Raw genomic sequence first — 10177 nt, 5'->3', positions numbered from 1 at the left:
TTCTTGCAGTGGCAGCTTAATTCCATTGTGTGTCTACTTCTTTTTTTTCTCTTCTTTTCTAATGTAAGGGAAGAACACAGCCCATACTGATTTAAGCTCTTTGAGTTAATTAAATGTGCTTAGAAAATGTGGAGCTGAAGATGCTTCCACACACACTATTTACTGTAGAACCAGTCATTGTGGAAAAAATCTCTGCCTCTGCACTTCCCCAGATGATGCCAGAAATTACTGTCTTGTGTGTCCTATCACAGGCAGAGCAAGAAAAAGTATGTGCTCTGGAATAACACCAGCAAGTGAATGGTGTGACTTTACCTATGGAGTTGTAGCATGGGCATATGTAGAAGATATATTTTCCCTTTCAGCAGCTGTAGTGAAAGGAGTTCACTGCCTTATTTAATACCTCTACATGAACATCCATGCTCAGGCATTCACTGTTTACTTATGCTGAGTATACAGTGCACACACTGTGCCTCTTCCTCTCCCTGGGAAGGAATAAAGATCTACTGTTCAAGTCAGACAAATATTTTTAAAATCAAGTGATGTGCCAGAAAGGATTTCAGGAACTCCAGAAGTTAACAATTCCATCACTGAATTTTGCTGTGCAGATGTTGCTGCTTAGAGGAAAGATCAAGACTCATGCTGCCAGAGTTGCCCTGATTCAGCACTGAAATGGGGGTTCAGAAAAGATGCTTTGCAGGAGCAGCTCCAGATCAGGCAGGAGAGGAGGCACCTCTGGGAAGAAGACTGACCCTGTCCCCTTCTGGCCTGGGTGGCTGTGCATGAACCATGAATGATACAAAATACAAATGAGGGTATGTTATGTGAGAATGATGAGAAGCTAAAGGACTAAGTACTCTGCAGTTGGAGGAAAGATGTTTGCTTTGCTTGCTGGCTGCTGGCAGGCCTGGAGGTCATGAGTCTGTCAGAGTGGAACTTACACCTGTGATCAATCAAATTTAGGAAGGATGCTGTCAGCCTCCCTGGGATCTCAGTTCTGAGATCTGAGATTTCAGTATCTCAGCACAAAGCTAACAAGCCCTCTGCATAAGCATTTTTCATCAGCTGGGTTTCTCTTCCAAGGTGTCTGTAAATTATGTTGTGTGCAAAGACGGGATATGAAAAGCCAGCACAGGCTGATGCTGAATGAGTAAGGACATGGAGCTGAGAGTGCTGGAGCCAGTCAGCAGTGAAATCGCAGAGCTTGCAAGCAGCATTTTCCCAGGCTGCTCTCTTTAGTACAAAAAACCCAAATGCAGCGACCCTTTCCTCATATGAGAAATCTTTTTTGGATAAATATACCTTGGTTCCATGTGGAAAACCCACACACATAGCAGGAGCTATGCCCGGCAGATGATTGTCACCTAAAACGCAGTGACTGCAAATTATCATCTCTCCAGAGAGAAATATTTCATCCTGATCTGACTTCAGACTGATTCAATATGTTTTTTTTAAACGTCTGGTTTTTCATCCACTAATTAGTAGCCTAAATAAAATAAAGGTTGAGATTTTTGTGGTTTTTTTTCATGGGTTTGTAATGTCTTTTACCCATATTTCTTAACTACATCTTTCTCTAAACCTAAAAGGAGTAATGTGACTGGATGGCCTTTCCTATTTCTGGATTTGGTTTATGCTGAAGTCTGCGAAGGAATGACTCACAGAGCCTTTACATTGGCTGCTTAGCCTCATACAGAATCTGTGTTGAAACCCAGGGCGTGCAGAGAAAGGTCTGCCCAGTGCAGTGTGGGATGACCCAGTCCTCTTCCACATTCCCTCTTGGACTTTATTATGCAAAAAATGTGCTTCTCCTCCACAAACCCCTATGTTAAATGTGTCACAAGCTTAAATCCCTTGAAGGTTGCTTTCTGAGCTTCAAGCAGGGCAATCTGTCTGTGTTACTTCAAAGTCTTCCATTTCTTTACCTAGCAGTGAAAATCACTGCTCTGTGGAGAATACAGGGGTCGGGTGGGCAATGCTCAGAGGTGCCTGCTTGCCAGCCACCCACATACATTCCACTTCACTTACACCCTAGCTGTGGTGACACAGGGAGATGGGAATGCATCTTTCTGCAGAAATCAGGATCTTCCTGAGGCTCCAACCACTTAGAGTATTTCCTTCTTAGTTCAAACAGAGAGCACAGGGTGATCCATCATTCCTGCTAGCCACATTTACAAAAGAGTTTATTCATTTGCTGAGGCAGGGGCCAAGTTTTGATTAAAAAACATAAAACATGGGTATAGTTAAAAAATGTTTCAGCCTGGAGAGTGCCTCCTTTGCATGCAAATGATGGAAGTCACAGTCCTCAGAGCTGTCCACCCCCAATGCCCCCTGACAGATTTCAAAGGAGAATATCAGAACATAATTTATAAAAGGTGCCTCATGTCCTGCAAGCCCCTCAGATGCTGAGCAAGGACTGCAGTCTGTATCCCAACACCCCCTGGTTCTTTTGGGCATCCGTGGATAATCTGGAAAATCTAATTAAAACATGGGCAATGTAATTTTAAATAAGAAGGGGAGAATGTGTGTCTTTTTCCTTCCCTGCAGTCAGACCCTTCTAATTCTGTATGGGTGCACTTGTACTGTTTTAAATAAGCCAGTTGGGAAATTACTAGTTTTTTCTGTGTTTGCAGAAGTTTAAATGGTTTTGTGAATGTGCAGCTGGGCACGGCCCAGAGTACTGCCAGACCAGCCTCTACTGTACCAAAATTATGTTGAATAGGAATACAAGCCATCAGATTCCTCCCTGGGATGCTCCTGGTGAATCCAGCTTTAGTGTCCCAAACCTGGCACAGAGACAGCTGGAGGTATCGCTCTGTATGACAGACCTTTTCCATCTGAACACTGTGTGTTTATCTCACCTTAAGTCTTGTCTAGATTATCTGCAGCAGAATTTAAGGCATAAATCCCATCCTTTCACTTCTCTGTTGCACTTTGGTGTCCTCAAGGGGTGCAGCCTTGAATAACACTGAGTTATTCATGACTGCCTGCAGCCTCCCAGTCTGCTCAGCTCAGTTGCACCAGCACCGGGGTGGCTCAGGGCCTCACAGGACTGAGTTCCCAAAACAGTGTATTGGCATAAAGCCTTTTGCCCATTCCAGGAGGATCCTGGCACAGGTCAGACTGCTCAGGAAACTTTCATAGCAGGAGTTTGTTTGCAGCCAAGGTCTCTGAGTTTTGTCAAAGGACAAAGCATTGTATAGTTGATACCTCAGCATTTTACATGCTAGGTTTCTTTAGTCTGTGCAGGGCAGCTCCATGCAGAGACATCTGAGCTGGCGTGGGCTAACTGCTGGACAAAGTTACCTGCAATCAAGACAGCAGATGCCCAGTGCAGAGCAGTGGGAGCACGTAGAGCAGTGTGCTGTGTGGGCTGTGGAAGTGCAGTAACCTGATGTAGCTTTTTGTTGCCACTGTGCACAGAATGTTATTCCAAGAGGAAGTTGTACTCAGATCTGTTCATAGTGAAGTGTGTCTGTCTGGCCACATTGCCTTTTCCCTGTGTTTGCATCTTAGTCGCACCTTCTCCTTGTGATGGAGACATTTCTCTAATGCTTAAAGGGTTTGATTCAGGATGGCTTCCTGACAAATGCTCAGGAATTTTGCTGTTTGGAAATGCTCTGTGATTTTGCTGTCAGATGGGTACCAGACAGTGCCAAGCCCATGGCTGCAGCTGGCACAGGAGGCTTGTCCCAGTACATACACCCTTCCCTCACCTCAGAAGCCCCCCTTCTTCTGCCCATCACCAACAGTACAGTTTGTATTTCCTTTGGTCCACCAAATTCTCAGCTTGTGAGATTCACCTGTGCACCGGCTAAAGGAAGACTAATAATTAGATGATTCTTCAGTAGGCAGCACATCCACAGCATGGCACAATCTTTTATCTACAGCTGATGTAAAGACATTGCTCAGACTTTTGGCTGGATCTTTAAACAGCAGAGATTGGATATTGGCATGCCTTGACTTTTGGCTTCCATCCTTGCTCTTCTAGGATCTGGTATGATTATTTTTTCATTCATGAAAAACAAAGGAAGAGCAACAGACATACAACTAATTTTAGAATTTGTTCCTGTACAAGGCCTTTTTACACATGTAACTTTTAGCTTCAGTTTCAGGGAGAAACCTGAGCTATGCTGAGGTCAGAAAGAGTTGTTTTCCAGACATATTCCTGCTGCCTCCATTCTGATTTGCTGCATTGTTTTATGGGAATTCCCATATGGCATGACATAAGTACTGTTCAGATAGTTTTAATATTTCCTCTGCCTAGGTCTTGAACAAACCCTTGTAATATGAGAGACAAGGGGGCACCCAAAAATACTTGTGGGGACTTTTGGCAGGCAAGCTCTCTGCAAAGGGATTTTTACTCTACTTTTAAGGAACATAAGGGCTTCAAACACCCACAGGATGCTTGATTCTCCTGGTTTTAAAGCAGATCTCCATGCCATACCTTTACGGGTTCAGTTGTTCCTCTCACATATTCTCACTCCTCTCTCTGCAGTTTTTTTCCCCCTTTTTACATACATTAACACTGCTACTGTTGCCAATGGGCTCAGCATTGTCCAGCAGCAAGTCTCTTGGAGTCCGTGGCATTGGCTCCATGGGGCGTGGGGGAAGCTTCCGGCAGCTTCTCACAGATGCCACACCTGTAGCCTCCCACTACCAAAACGTTGCCAGACAAACCCAACACACCTGTACAAACACATTTTTAGTCCTTTCTACTAAAAGAGAAGAAAAAATCTGCTTCTCCCTAACATAAGAGCAAAAAGTCTATAATAGATTAACAAAGAAGCATCAGACCTGAGGAATCTGGCTCTGACTCATGTCATTGGCTCTGAAGACTAATGGTGTTTTTACAGTCTATAAAATGTACAAATATTGTTAATGCCACCACAGACTCACAGCTTGCTTTTCTCATTGATAGTGATGCAATCATTTCTAAGTTCACCCAAACAAATGTTAATGTACAAAGTGTATGTATGTGCAACATACGGAACTGTGTTAGGATGTTCTGGTGACAGGACAGCTGGACCCTTTTATTATGGTTTATGATATTAGCAGTTGTTGAAAGTTTCAGTGAAATTGCACCCTTATGTTAGATATTTATTTCCCTATTTTCTATTTTTCTTATGGATTGTGCTTTGGTGAGTCATCTCCCAAAACGTTGTTTTTTCAGTTGTATTTCACTAGATTTCTCTTTAGAAAATGGACTTGTGATGGAGTGAATTTGGAAAGCAAGAGGTAGCTTGTTCTTGGTGTCTTGCATGGTCTAACATGGTTCCTGGTTCTATTTAACATTGGAAAGATGTTATTTTTGGTAGATGTAACTGTTAGGGTGATTGGCAATGATGATGGTCACTCAGAGTTAGAGTGAATGCTGGTTTCTGGAGAGGAAACAGTAAATTAGACGTTCTGGTGAGCTGGGGAATGATTTTCTCTTTGTTTCAGTTCTGCCCGTGCCTCGTGTCGGGTCCGCCCTCGCCCGAAGTTGTGCTTTGGTCCCGGGACACCCAGTGGGGCTCCGGCTGCTCCTGCCCTTGGCGGAGCCCAGGCCAGCGTGAACCCATCACCCTGCTCATACGGCCCTGCCACGTTCCGGCACTGAGATTGCTTTCCTTCATTGCCATCATTTTCTTTCTGCCACGAGCCCGCCGCCTGCCCAGGGCTCACCCGGAGCAGCGGAGCGCTGGCTCGGCGGTGCTGTGAGCAGCTCCTGAGCTGCCGCCGGCCTGCAGGGAGCACGTCCAGAGCCAGGCGGGTTGTTCTAGGGATGGAGCAGGGGTTACAGGGGTGTTTGATTTCCCTCTGGATCCGCTTTTCACCGAGGAACAGTCGCTGAGAGGCCTCAGCAGCACCCGGGCGGTGCGGGCGCTGGGGGCTATGCGCTGCTACTCGCGGCGTTACGGCGGGGGGAGGGGCAGGGGCGGGGCTTCGGGTGTGGCGGTGGCCCAAGGGGGCGGGGCCGGCGGGAGGCGGGGCTGGAAGGGCCGGGGCGCTTCTAGAACGGGCGGCGGGAGCGGCGGACGCAGGGTGAGTGGGGCAGAATTGAGAGTACAGGTACAGCTGGTGGCTACGCTGAGGGCGGTGGGGCGGCAGCAGCCTGTAACAAGCTGTGCCCGTTCCCGTAGCCCCCCGGGACTCGCAGGGGTCCCGCTGCCGGGCTCCCCAGTGACGCTGCGGGGGAGCCGTGAGCGCTGCCCGGCGGCGCGGTCTGAGCGGACTGAAGGCAGTCCAGTCCTGCCGCGCCATGGTTAAATCCTTGTCCAGGGTCCTCGCTCCGCTGCTGGGGGTTGGTGGGTCCTGGGTGGCTGCCCCCGTCCAGCGCCCCGCGGCGGGGTCGGCGAGCAGCAGCCCCTCTGTGCTGCCCACGGGCCGGGCTCTGGGAGGACGGCGGTTTGGCACGGGGGGAGGTGGTATCGCAAAACACCAGCGGGTCTTTATAAGCGTATTAGAGGTTTCATCGCAAAAATCATGGAAGAGCTTGTTCTCCTTCTCCGCGCTGTTTGGGTTCGATAGGACTGGTATTCCTGGTTTAATGACTGCCAGCTGACTGTGGCAGCTGCATTAACCGGCTGTGCATGTTCCCTGCCTGCCATACGCTCAGCATGGAGCAGGCGATGCCTTAAGCCTTGTAGTGGTGTTTAAACCCCACTTGTTCTGCTCATGTCTCATTTAATTTTACTCTGAGCTCTGTTTTTCTAAAAAAGCCCGTCCTTGTATAGCTGTGTACCTGAGCTGGGGACAAGCCAGGAGAGCACAGGCAGCTGTGTATGACCTGTACGATGCAGCGACCAAAGTCTCGGTGGAAAAGGCTGTGCAGAGACAGTGGAGAGGAGCTGGTGTGAAAACTGAAGGCACTAGCTAAGTATTACCACAGCTCAGCTGGGGCACAGCAGCTTGGCATGTCGTACGATGGCAAAACATGCCTTTGACTAGACAGGAGTAATTTTATTTCAGGCAGCAAAGAATGTTCTTGTAACCTGGAAGCAAGGAGGAGAGAGGATATGTAAATAAAGACTATTTTTGGGACTGTGTCTTTGTGATGTTTGGTATTTCTAGCCAATAATCATCCCTCTTCCTCAATAGTAAGGTAGTGTTCCCCAGAAGAAATTTTTGTAATAAAACCTCTTGCTCTTTAATTTTAAAGGTGCTCTGTGAGGGTGGAGTGGAGCTGAAAGGCCACTGTGGCCATCTTTACCAGGGTAATACTTCATCTTTCTGGCATTAAGTACTTGGAAATAATCCCACAGGTATGTTGCAAATATATATAGCAATCAGTAACTGCCACTCATATTTCACAAGCAGAACGTTATTCTGCACTTGTAAATTGGCACTGCTGTGACAGCAACAGACAAGAATGTGGCTTCTTGCTAATGCCATAATTTCTTGGGATTCAATTTTTTAATGTAACCAATCATACTTTGGGAAGCAGTGTAGGAACTACGTCCTTTAAAGAGAGTAACAGCAGAGGGAGCAGGATTTACCAGTTCGCATAAGAAGTTTTTCAGTGGATGTTTAAGTCAGGAATCCAATCTGTTTATAGTTTCCATGCTGTGCACATTGGCAAACTTCCAAAGAAGCAAGCTGTAAACGCAGATACTTTTCCTATGACTAGTTCTGATTTTTGTGCATGGTTTTCTATATGTCAAAGACATGAGAACATGGAGTGTGGAAGGGGGCATGTTCTAGGGTGAAGTTAGAATAGAGTCAACCCCTGAGATAACGATAACCTCTGAGATAATGCCTGATTTTAATTAAATATAATTGAAAGAAACAGTTCATTGGCAGTAGACCTTTTAATATGAAAAGAACCACTCTTATTTCTGAGCAGGAAGATATTTTTAATGCTTTATGTGAGCAAATGGCAAGTATGATGATATACTAAATTCATGGCCTTTGCACAGTAAAATGCAGTCTAAATATTACTTCTAAAAAAATAAGCTGTAGTGGAAAAAGCCCTGAGTCTTTTTGTTTTCACTGACACTGCAGGATTTGACTCCAGAATGCTTCATATAGGCAGAGCTTGCACAGTAAGATTCAAGTGAATTTGCTGTGTCTTAGACTTGCATCAGTTTTGAGTGTGGAAGAAATGTTCTTTGTTATGGCTTTAAAAAATTATTGGTAGCTAATCAAGGTGATTATGGCTTCTAAGGTGGTTATAATTTACTTCATGTTGGAAGAAATGCTAGCAGTTTTGCATGATTGTGCTGTGTCCTTGTTAATGCTTGCAAATAAACAACTTTTCCTCATTTTCTTTTGGCTTGCCTTGAGAAACATAAGGCAATCCTATTGGTGTTTTTGCTTTTATAATTGGTTTTAGATGCATATTAAAATGCTTTGTAAAGAAAGGTGGTGATGTTGGTGTAAGCTGCTTTGAGCGGTAAAGCCAGTGTGCTCTGGAGGAAGGGGCTGGGTTGGACACTGGTGCATCTGAGTTCATGTGGATAATGAATTTCAGCTCTGAGTTACTTGTTTCAAAGTCTTCAGCCAGTGGTGTGGGTTTTCTTTCTTAGGGTAAAATTATTCATTCCTTAGTATTTAATAATTTCTAAGTAGTTTTCTAGCTGCTATCATGTGTCAGGCTAATCTCCAAGATGGGAAATACTGCTACAAGTGGATGATTTTATGGCTGCTTTTCTTGGTTGGTATTGAAAGAGGCTCTTCCTTGGCAACATCTTGAAAATCTGTTTACAATTAAGCCTGTCTTTTGGCTCTTAATAGGTAAGCAGCCTTGCAGGTTTTTTGTTTATACCATTTTCCACTTAAATATCATTAACTTTATCTACAGCCATCAGTATTGATAGCAGCTTGATGCCTACTTTTGAAGCTCCATTGTTTGTGGAGGGGAAAGGGATGAAGCCATCTGCAGCACCAGTTCAGTACTGCTTGATGTGTCTGCAAGCAAGAAGACAGGGTAGAAAACAGTGGTGTTTGGAGGAGCCCCAAACAGACCTGTCTCATCAAAGAGTCCAGCCTCAAACTGTGTTTTGAGGATGGACCAAACTTCAGAGCCTCAACTGTGTGTGCACTTAGAACTCATCAGTGGCCTGAGGTGACCATGGAGTAGTGATTTGCTTATTGGATTTCACCATGATATTTAAATGTAGATACATGTGAAAGCAGCTGTTTTCAGAGTGATTATCCAGGTGTCTTTAACAGCACAGGCAAGCACAGAAGAGGAGAGAGGCTGTATCCCTTACTTGTGATCAGCTTGTATGTTGTATTCCATTAGCTCAGAAAAATGGTATCTTAATCAGATGTTGACAGTATCTGGTTATGATACTTTGTCTCATAAGCTTTATTATTCTGTAGGGAATTCTGGGTCTGTAAGCATGGAACCAAACCAGAGAGCAGTACTCTGCCTTAGTTCCTTAAAAGAAACTATTCCTGTGTGCTCTGAAAAAATTTTCCTCCACCTAGTCTTTGGAAAAAGAGGTGACTTTGCTTGGAGCAGTTACATCACACCCCACTTCCCCACCTCCCCTAGAGAAGTCCCATAGCAAAGGGAATGCTATCACCTCTAAGTGTGGAGTGGAAGAACGCTGGGGTTTTTTTCTGGAGTTCATGTGACCAGAAAGTGTTCGTACATGAGTACAAGTAACACTCTGGTCTAATTTACCACAATAAAGGGTATGACTTCTATTCTTTATGTTGCACAGACTGGTCTTATGTTGGTCCCACTTAATTGAATTCTCTTGCGTGAGGACTCTGTGCAAATTTGGAGCTGGATGAAGGACTTGTGCTTTTTGTCCCTGTTTTTAGGTAGGCCATCAGGCAAGTGGAGGACTTTTGTTCTATGGTGAATAGAAGAGACCGTAGCATATCAGTTTGATCAGAAGTTGAATCCTAAAGGCACTGGATGAGTAATAGGTGTTTGTTTCCTCTTCTGACCTGAAAAAAGTCCTCTCTTTTGGCTGAGAGCTGGCCTATGTCCCCTGTGACTGGATATGAAATTCAGGGTGAGTGAGAAACTGAAGAACCATGGTTATTACCGCAGGCCTGGGCCCTACGGTATATCACAGTGTCCTGCAGCTGTAGGGAGGAGGAGGAGAGAAGATCCAGCAGGCAGGAATTGTGCAGCAAGATTGATTTATTTAGTTATTTTACAAACTCTTTTATAGACTTTTTTCTTCATAGTCTAATTGGACAAGGATCAGCCATCCCTTGGGGTGATTGGCTAAAATCC

At 45.1% G+C, this 10177-nt stretch overlaps 1 protein-coding gene across 2 annotated transcripts in view; it reads left to right on the top strand.

The window, feature by feature from the left end:
• The first annotated feature begins 5981 nt into the window (after positions 1–5981).
• The window catches only part of P4HA2 (prolyl 4-hydroxylase subunit alpha 2), a 28130-nt gene continuing 23934 nt past the window's right edge, over positions 5982–10177 (top strand). The window contains exons 1-2 of one of the 2 annotated variants that reach the window (XM_082291320.1): positions 5982–6021; positions 7139–7241. The gene's annotated coding sequence lies outside the window, so the exon portion shown is untranslated. The remainder of the gene's footprint in view (positions 6022–7138; positions 7242–10177) is intronic. The other variant, XM_082291321.1, reaches the window with a different exon arrangement.

The sequence above is a fragment of the Coloeus monedula genome (assembly GCF_965178545.1).
Source record: "Coloeus monedula genome assembly, chromosome: 15".
In the NCBI taxonomy this organism is placed as follows: Eukaryota; Metazoa; Chordata; class Aves; order Passeriformes; family Corvidae; genus Coloeus; species Coloeus monedula.
The sequence above is the reverse complement of the archived record's forward strand: the minus strand, read 5'-3'. Positions and strand labels throughout refer to the sequence as shown.